An 8,371-nucleotide genomic window follows, 5' to 3' on the forward strand; every position below is an offset into this window, starting at 1 on the left:
ACTGGCACGGGTGCCAGGAAGGCTTCACACAGACACACATCTTCAGCTTTATATATTAAGATATCTTTTGTATATATATATGTATATACCTGTGTGTGTGTATATATATGTATGTATGTGGTTTAGATATAGATTCAAGGTTGAATATGGTACTTATGCGTAGGCACCCGAATATCGTATCCCAAAAGGATAGGTGATCAAAATCAAAAAATAAGCAACACGGATTTCAAAGGTGATTGCAGTGCGCACGTTTCATGCTACTTTAATTTATTTAAGTAATGCGAGCATTACCTTAAATGCAATATGAAGAGCAATCTTCAGCTGCACGAAAATGCAGAAAAATTACTGTAGAAAAGACATATTATAAATGTGGCAACATTTCAAATCCAAGTAGGAGAGAGAATACATAAAAATCCAAATGTGAGGAAGAATAACATAAATCCATCTTGACATAGCCGAGTCTATATGTATGTATGTGTATATATATATTTGCATGTATGTGTGTTTATATATGTTTGTTATGTGTATATATATGTGTGTGTGTGTGTGTGTGTGTATGTATATCTTTTGTATATGTGTGTGTATATGTATATATGTGTATATGTATATCTTTTGTGTATATATATGTGTGTGTGTGTGTGTGTGTATGTATGTGTTGTGGGGGAAGGGGTTATGTATATGTACCATTTTAAATTGCGCCAAGTAGAATTGCATCAGAATTGTTTTTTAATCTTCTTACATTATTCTTAGTATGCATATTTTTTTCTTTTATTTTATATTCAATTCCATACATATTTACGGTTTGGCACAACACCTATATAAAGGTGGATGTAAACTTCTGGAGGTCAAGCTATTTATATTTCCCATGTTTGTGTTGTTATTGGTTGCCCTTGTAACATGTTACTGATGTTCTGACATTATTGGAAACATTGAAGATTTACATAACCAGCAACGTCTTTCATTTCACAAAATTTGTGCTGGCCCAGCCAGTATAATGACAAATGGTATAGTTAGTAATATAAGAAATGTTACATTAGAAATTTCTGGATATTTGTTGCATTTTAAAAGTGAGAAGGTGAATGCCTTTCCAAACCAATCACAGATGTAGGTGTTGTAGCCAAAGTTCTTAAGAGATAAATAACAGGTCTGAAGCAGTGAAAACAAAAAGAAAATTGGAAAAGATCAAATAACTGTGAGTGATGCCAGAATCGCAAGCAAGGATTTAGGCAAGATTTATCAAGCTAGGAAGGGGAGAAACTGTTAAGTTTATGAGATGCATGAAATGTTTTGAATAATAAAGCAGTATTTCTCCACAAGTTGTTCTCAGTAAACAAAAATCCTGATACTAAATGTATTTTAGTAAAGTGGGTTTATTGTAGAAGTGAGTTATTAAGAGTAATGGACTGAAAAATTGCCAAGCTGTATGAAGTTCTTCCCTGCTAATGTTATTTGTGAGGAATATTAACAGTTCTTCTCTTGAAAGACAAAAGATAGCCTATAGCAAAACATGATCAAATAGTAATTAGCACTCTTGCATTCATTTTTCCTGTACCTACAAGGGTATGCTGAAAAGTTCCTGGCTTTAAGAGTCTCGTGAAAGACCTGGTTGGAGGCTCAACTTTCTGTGCTCTTCTGCAGGGATTAGAAATACTGAAGGACCACTGCAATAACTGCATGAATCTAAGAGGGGAATATGTTTGATAAAACCATAACTAACTGATCCTCCTGTATTTTCTTTTATGCAAAACCAAGAACCTCCTTGTATGATTCTTCCACTTCTTCTCTCCTTCAACTTTAGATAACTTTTCAGCCAGTTGGTTACTTATTGTATAGGATTTGAAAACCACATTTGTTTTGTTCTGTTCACAAAATATAGGAAAGGAAATGGTTCTGAACAATAAGTCGTTTTCTCCCTTGTCAACGGTATCATTACTAATCTGTAGTCCTCCCATCCACCCAACTCATGCATCCCCCTTTTCCTCAACCCTTTCCCTACCTTTATCGATGTTGCCTACCTCCTTCTCTCACTTTCCCTATCTCCCACACACATACACTTGCAAACCCCAATCCACCTCCCCACCTGCAACTGCTCCTGCTACCTGAGGTGTCACCTGATCACCTCATCACCACTGTCTATCTCCTTGGAGATGCCTCATTCACTATTCTTCTTCTCTCTCTCTCTCTCTCTCTCTCTCTCTCTCTCTCAAATGTGAGTAACCATGTGGCACATCTACAACATGAATTTGCTCTACCCCATTCATTATCTTGTAGCTTCAAGATTTTAAAGATGTGATTGTTTATTTTTTGAATGACATTGTAGGGTAGGTGTGAGAGGCCAGGTATGGGCTGTTGGGCAGGTAATGGATGGTTTAAATGCTAGAATAAAGTGGTAACTCATAAATGCTGCACTGGTACAACTCTCATAGGACCTGAAGAACTAGAAGTAGAACAATAAGTTGGAAGTTTATTAATGTTTTATTTTTGTATACAAAGCAAGACATCTGGACAAATTAAGGATGTTCACAATATTAGGAATACATTGTTCTTAGAGAACATGAAAATAACTGAAGATTTATGGAAGAGTTATTATTGTACTTTTTGTGTTGTGAATTGGCTTGGTCAGTTCTGCCCTTCATTTTCCTAAAATCAGTAAATTATCAGTGAATTAATGGGAGTTGATTTTGGCATTTGGAAGGGCATCGAGCCACAGAAACCATACCAAAACAGACAATAGATCTTGGCACAGCCCTCTGGCTTGTTAGCTTTTGTCAAACTCTCCAAATCATGCCTGTATAGAGAATGGACGTTAAATGATGATGGCCACAATGACAACAATGGCACTTACTACTCAAAATCAATGTGTTAGAATTGGAAATCATTTGTACATGTTATTTAACGCTGGGCCAGACGATAATGTGTCCTTTTTCTAGATAGTAAGACATGAGTTGAGAGAGATTTAACTGCTATTTCTAGCAGATCAAGCAACTGCTTATTGGCTCACTATAACAAGTTGTTGAAAAGTAAATATGAGTACAATAAGAGAAGTAGGTTGATTTTTCTCAGATTTTTAATACAGACAGGTGGAGTTAGTTTGTTGTAGCCGAGTGTCAGTACCCCATAGATTGTCCACAAAAAAGAAGTTGCAAACTTCTTTTTTGTGGATATTATACTATTTTGGTCAATGTATGCCATAAATGGCAGCAGACTAGGAATATTCTGAATTAACTGTGTTCTCTTCACTGAGAATCTAGTCGAGTTGACAGCTCATGTTGGTTGACCGCATGCCACATGGTCACAGCACATGAGGCAGTAACTTGTGGAGATGGCAACTGACTGGGACTCTGTTTGATGGGTCACCCTAGGGGGACCCAGGAAAATGGCAACAAATGGTGAATGCAGCAACATGCTTCAACAGCGCATTCTTTCACACATGATGTAACCTGTTTACTTAGATATGGTACCATTTCTGAAAAAGAAGTTATAGCAGAACATTTCAGATCCAGTACTTTGTAATAATTGTATTAATCTTACAAGATAATGTCCATTGATCAGAAGCCTTACTGGTAGGGCAGTCTGCAGGCACTGGACATCAGCAAGTGCATGAAGAAAAATTTCTTTCTTCTAATATATTTTTGACTTGTTTTGCTAAGACGAATACTCAATAAATAATCAGTTCACAAGAATAATAACAAAGTTATGGAAACTTGATATGTGCACATAATTTAAGTTTATTGTAGTCATTGTGAATTGCTTCCAATGTGACAATAGCAGAGACAACTATTTCTTTAAATTTCATTGAGAGCAATGCTGTGCTAAATAAATGCCTATCATATCATTTGAAATATGTTTGTTACTGGGAGTTTGTACTCTAGCATGAAGCACACAGATTGGTTGATCTACTCTATAGACATCTTTTTGTATTTAGAACTCTCTTCTACAATTCTTTGGCTTCTTTTTCTTCTCTTTTTTCTCTTTTTTCTTCATTGACATCATTGTTGTTGTCTTCATCTTCTTCATCTTCGTCTTCTTTAAATCTCCACATGGATAGAATCTATTTTGAAATGATGGTCAGAGAAACCAATAGCACTCAAAAATAGATTGATATAAAGATATCATTGATGTCATTGATATAAAGATATCATTGAGCCTGTGGGCATAATAATTACTTTAGTGATTTACTACTACCTGCCATTTTGCTGTTGTTTCTAATCAGAATATCCATTTACTATCAGCACTCAGTCAGTGCACTACTTTTGCTGCCCATAGGTATGTATCACATTACTGAAATACCTCCATTTTGAATTATATAAAGAATTGTCAGACTTCTTTACTCCAATTGCAATAAATGTGTTCTGGAATTAAATACGAGTGTCTTTATTTTGATTAGGAATCAATGAAGAAAAGTTTATGGGTGTTGTGTCTGGTCACCAAGTGGAGGAATGCTATTTACTTAGATATATTCCTGATTAACCAATTAACAACTGAAGGGTTCGGTTAGAGTCTGAGTTCCGCATGAACTGAAATTAAATTAAATCATTGAAAAGAATTATAATAAAGCACGGTAAAGGACCATTTCCTAATCTCTTTAAAGCAGGATAAAGGACCTTTCTTTCACCTCTTTGACTTATTTCTCCTTTGCAGCCTTATGACTGAATATGCAGGCTTCTAAGATATCCTTCAAAAAAACATTTCTTGTGGATAAACACTTCCAGGTCCTTTAAGTCTACCAAAATTTCTATACACTTTTCAGCAAGAAATGCTGTTCAAAATGTTGCATAAATGTGTTCACTTAAGAACATATTATATAATTTTTTAATACAAAATCTTTGGTAAAGTGTAATGCAATCAAAATATGAAATAAACCATAAAAAGTGTCAAAATGAATGCATACAACAAACAAGACATCTTAAATCTTAATAACATCTTACCTTAATATTTACTTTTTGTATATATATCTGATGATTAGACATCTTATGAAATAATATGAAAAATTCTGAAGATATTTAACATTATCTGGGAAAGTTGAAATTATATACTTTATTACTACAGCAGAAATTATGGAATTTCAGTTTATTTGGTAACACTGATAAATCAAATTATTTGGCCAATCATATATTTTCACTTTTAAAACACTGCTAGAAAAAGTAGATTTTAAAAACTTTGTCTCTAATTTCTGTGTAGATCCTAAAATGTTAGTAATATTTACAGCATTGTGTTAATTGCTTCATTTGTTTGCATACTGTTTCTACGTCATTTTCACTGCTACTGGCATTTAAAATGTTAATGACTGCATCATATATCAAAAATTTCTCTCTCATTTCCTGAGAAAAACAAAAACCTTCCAATTCCTTTTGAGAACCAAATTATTGCAGGTCATGCAGCATGTGACAACATTTTTTAAAAAAGTAAATGTGGGCAGGGTATTCAAACTGGCTATTATGACTAAAATTTTCTTCAACTTAATATAAAAGGGCTTTGAATTTGGCATCAAAAAAATATTACTTGAAATGCAGTCAAATATTCTGAAAACAGAAATAAAACCATTCTTAAATGAGTGGTGACGGAGTATATACATGTATATGTGTATAAATGTTTGTATGCATACAAGTGAATCTGTATACTGAACACATACATGCTTGAGCATATATAATAAACATTGAGCATGCAACTAAGTGCACAATAGGTGTGTATATTTAAAGTGTGTATACATGTATAATGTAACGAAATTATGATCTTGATGTAGAGTAATGTTTTCTGTTCATGACCATATATAGAATGCCTTGTTCTGTTGCAGCAATGTATATCAAACGGACTATGAAACAATAAGAGTTACTGGCTGTAAGTTGTTTGCACTGATGACCTTGTGTTATTGCCCTACTGCATAGCGATGTGAGCTGCCTGTGTTACTGATGAGCTGTGTTGGCTGTGTCGACTGCTGTTATAGCCATTGTGCCTGCTGTAAACAGTTAGGTAAGCCTGTTGATATAGCAGCATACTAATCACTGATTTGTTGGGAATTAAATTAAATTCAGTTGCCAAGCAAATCTCCAGATGTGAGGGAGTTCACATTTTTGGCACCCAAAAAATATGGCTCATCCTTTGGCAGGAAAGATTCACTAAGCTACAACTTCTATCGTCTTTCATACCACTTTGCATTTCCTTTGCAAGTCTGCACTTATTTATTTATTGAATCAATTGTGTTTATAGAAAATATGCAATGTTAATATATTTTCTGCTCACCATTAGAATGTTTGCTACTGACAAGATGAAATCCAAGTAGCACAAACATTGTTGTTGACAAAAAGGCTTCTGTTTCTGTGTTATGAACATTAGCAGTCAGGCTACTCTGTCAAATGCAAGGCTTATTTATTCACATTGTTTTGAGTTTAACCGTACATTATCTCAGGGCCTTGAGATTTTCATGATCTCTTTGTTTAGAAAGAAAATGTGTATATATATTTGCAACTTAAATATCTTTATGTTATCATCATTACTATCGTTGTTTTAGCATCCACTTTGCTATGCTTCCATGGGTCAGATGGAATTCATTGAGGCACAGTTTCAACGACTGGATGCCCTTCCTATTGCCAACCCTAACCTGTTTCCAACCAGACATGTTTTCAAGGAAGTCAGGAAACAAGGGACTCTGCTTCTTTGATAATGATGCTCATTTGTAATTATCCTATAACGTCAAGACAAAGAAACATTTCTTGAACTTCTAATTAGGTGTTGCATTACATGTAGTAGAAGAATGCTTTCTCCAAGAATATTTGCTGTCAGTAATTTATAGATGCTCTATAACTTTTAGTTTCTATAGTTCTTGATCTACATGGCCTTCACTATAAAGCCTTCAGCATTTAAACTGGTCATATTTGCTCAAATATTCTGTTTTTTTTTTTTTGTTGAAATCAAGCAGTTCAACATCTTTCACCTACCCTACAAAATCATTGTAAAGCTAAAACATTCTAATATATATATATATATATATATATATATATATATAGAATAAGTCCTGGGGTCGATTTGCTCAACTAAAGGCAGTGCTCCAGCATTGCTGCAGTCAAATGACTGAAATAAGTAAAAGAGTATATATATAAATGTGTGTGTGTATGACAGACTTCTTTTAATTTCTGTTTACTAAATCAACTTGCCCTCAGTGCCACACCTCAGTGCCACACAGTATGATTGAGCATGACACCAATTCATACAGTTATGCCTAACATAATATATACATTGATTTCAAATTATGGCACAATGCCAGCAATTTTGGGGGAGTGGGTAAATCAATTATATTGGCCCTTGTGCTCAACTGGTACTTATTTTATCGACCCTGAACAAAATCAATATCGGCAGAGTTCAGACACAGAACGTAAAGACATTTTATCCAGCATGCTAACAATTTTGACAGCTTGCTGCCTTTAACCCAATATATATTAAAACAAGGTTATGTTTAAGTTTGGTAATTTCTTTTTTAAGGATTTTTCTATTTTCCTTACAAGTCTTTTATAACTGAAGAAATCATCAAAACCAATTACCGCAGTTCGTTTTGAATATGAGATTGAGAAAGTCTTGAAAACATCAGACTAATATGCTTAGGAATATTATGGTTTTAAAACAAACAGAAGAATCAATACATAAGAATAAAACATTCTTAAAATAAAATAAAAGAAACAAAACTTTAAAGTAATTATGTTTTGAAGCAGGACTTTTCAAAGAAAAGCTGTTCCTTATTTATGCAAATATCTTTGCATTTATCTATTTATATATGTGTGTGTGTGTGTGTGTGTGTGATGGACTCTCCCATCAAAAACAACATATAAGCTTTCAAATTTTACTGAAAGACCTGCACAAATGATTTGTTTATAGCATGGCTTAATTATTAAGGTGTTGCACTTGCGTACGCACTTGATTCAGCCACATAGCCCACCCGTTAATTTCTACCAATTTTAATGTATATATATTTATGAATCTGTAACCAAACCCAAAGGCTGTAAATCACAGAGAAGAGTGACACACACATAGATCCTTTTTAATAATGACTATAATTATATATATTATTTATATAATAATACTAGCAGAAATACCCGGCGTTGCCCGGGTTAAAGAGAATAATGAAATCTAAAAACGCCGTCTAGACTACGCATCATCTTTATATATAGAGATGTATATACACACACTCACCCAAACACACGTATATATATGTATATCAATATAAATATATGAAAGTCAATGAAGTTTCGTAAAAGAAGGTGATCATGTACATACTTTCTTGCTGTTGTGATTATAACACCTCATTGTAAACTATGTTCCTTGTTTTCCCTTGTGGAGCATATACAAATAGGTTTTTTGTTGCTGCCCACTCTTGAGCAGC

At 33.9% G+C, this 8,371-nt stretch overlaps 1 protein-coding gene and 1 long non-coding RNA gene across 2 annotated transcripts in view; one reads left to right on the forward strand and one right to left on the reverse strand.

Moving 5' to 3' along the window:
• The window catches only part of LOC106871182 (large neutral amino acids transporter small subunit 1-like), a 91,112-nt gene that overhangs the window by 17,884 nt on the left and 64,857 nt on the right, over nt 1-8,371 (forward strand). The window lies entirely within an intron of this gene.
• The window catches only part of LOC106871183 (uncharacterized), a 62,877-nt gene continuing 56,962 nt past the window's right edge, over nt 2,457-8,371 (reverse strand). The window contains exon 3 of the long non-coding RNA XR_001409633.2: nt 2,457-4,517. This is a non-coding gene — a long non-coding RNA (uncharacterized LOC106871183). The remainder of the gene's footprint in view (nt 4,518-8,371) is intronic.

Source organism: Octopus bimaculoides, chromosome 16, assembly GCF_001194135.2.
Source record: "Octopus bimaculoides isolate UCB-OBI-ISO-001 chromosome 16, ASM119413v2, whole genome shotgun sequence".
In the NCBI taxonomy this organism is placed as follows: Eukaryota; Metazoa; Mollusca; class Cephalopoda; order Octopoda; family Octopodidae; genus Octopus; species Octopus bimaculoides.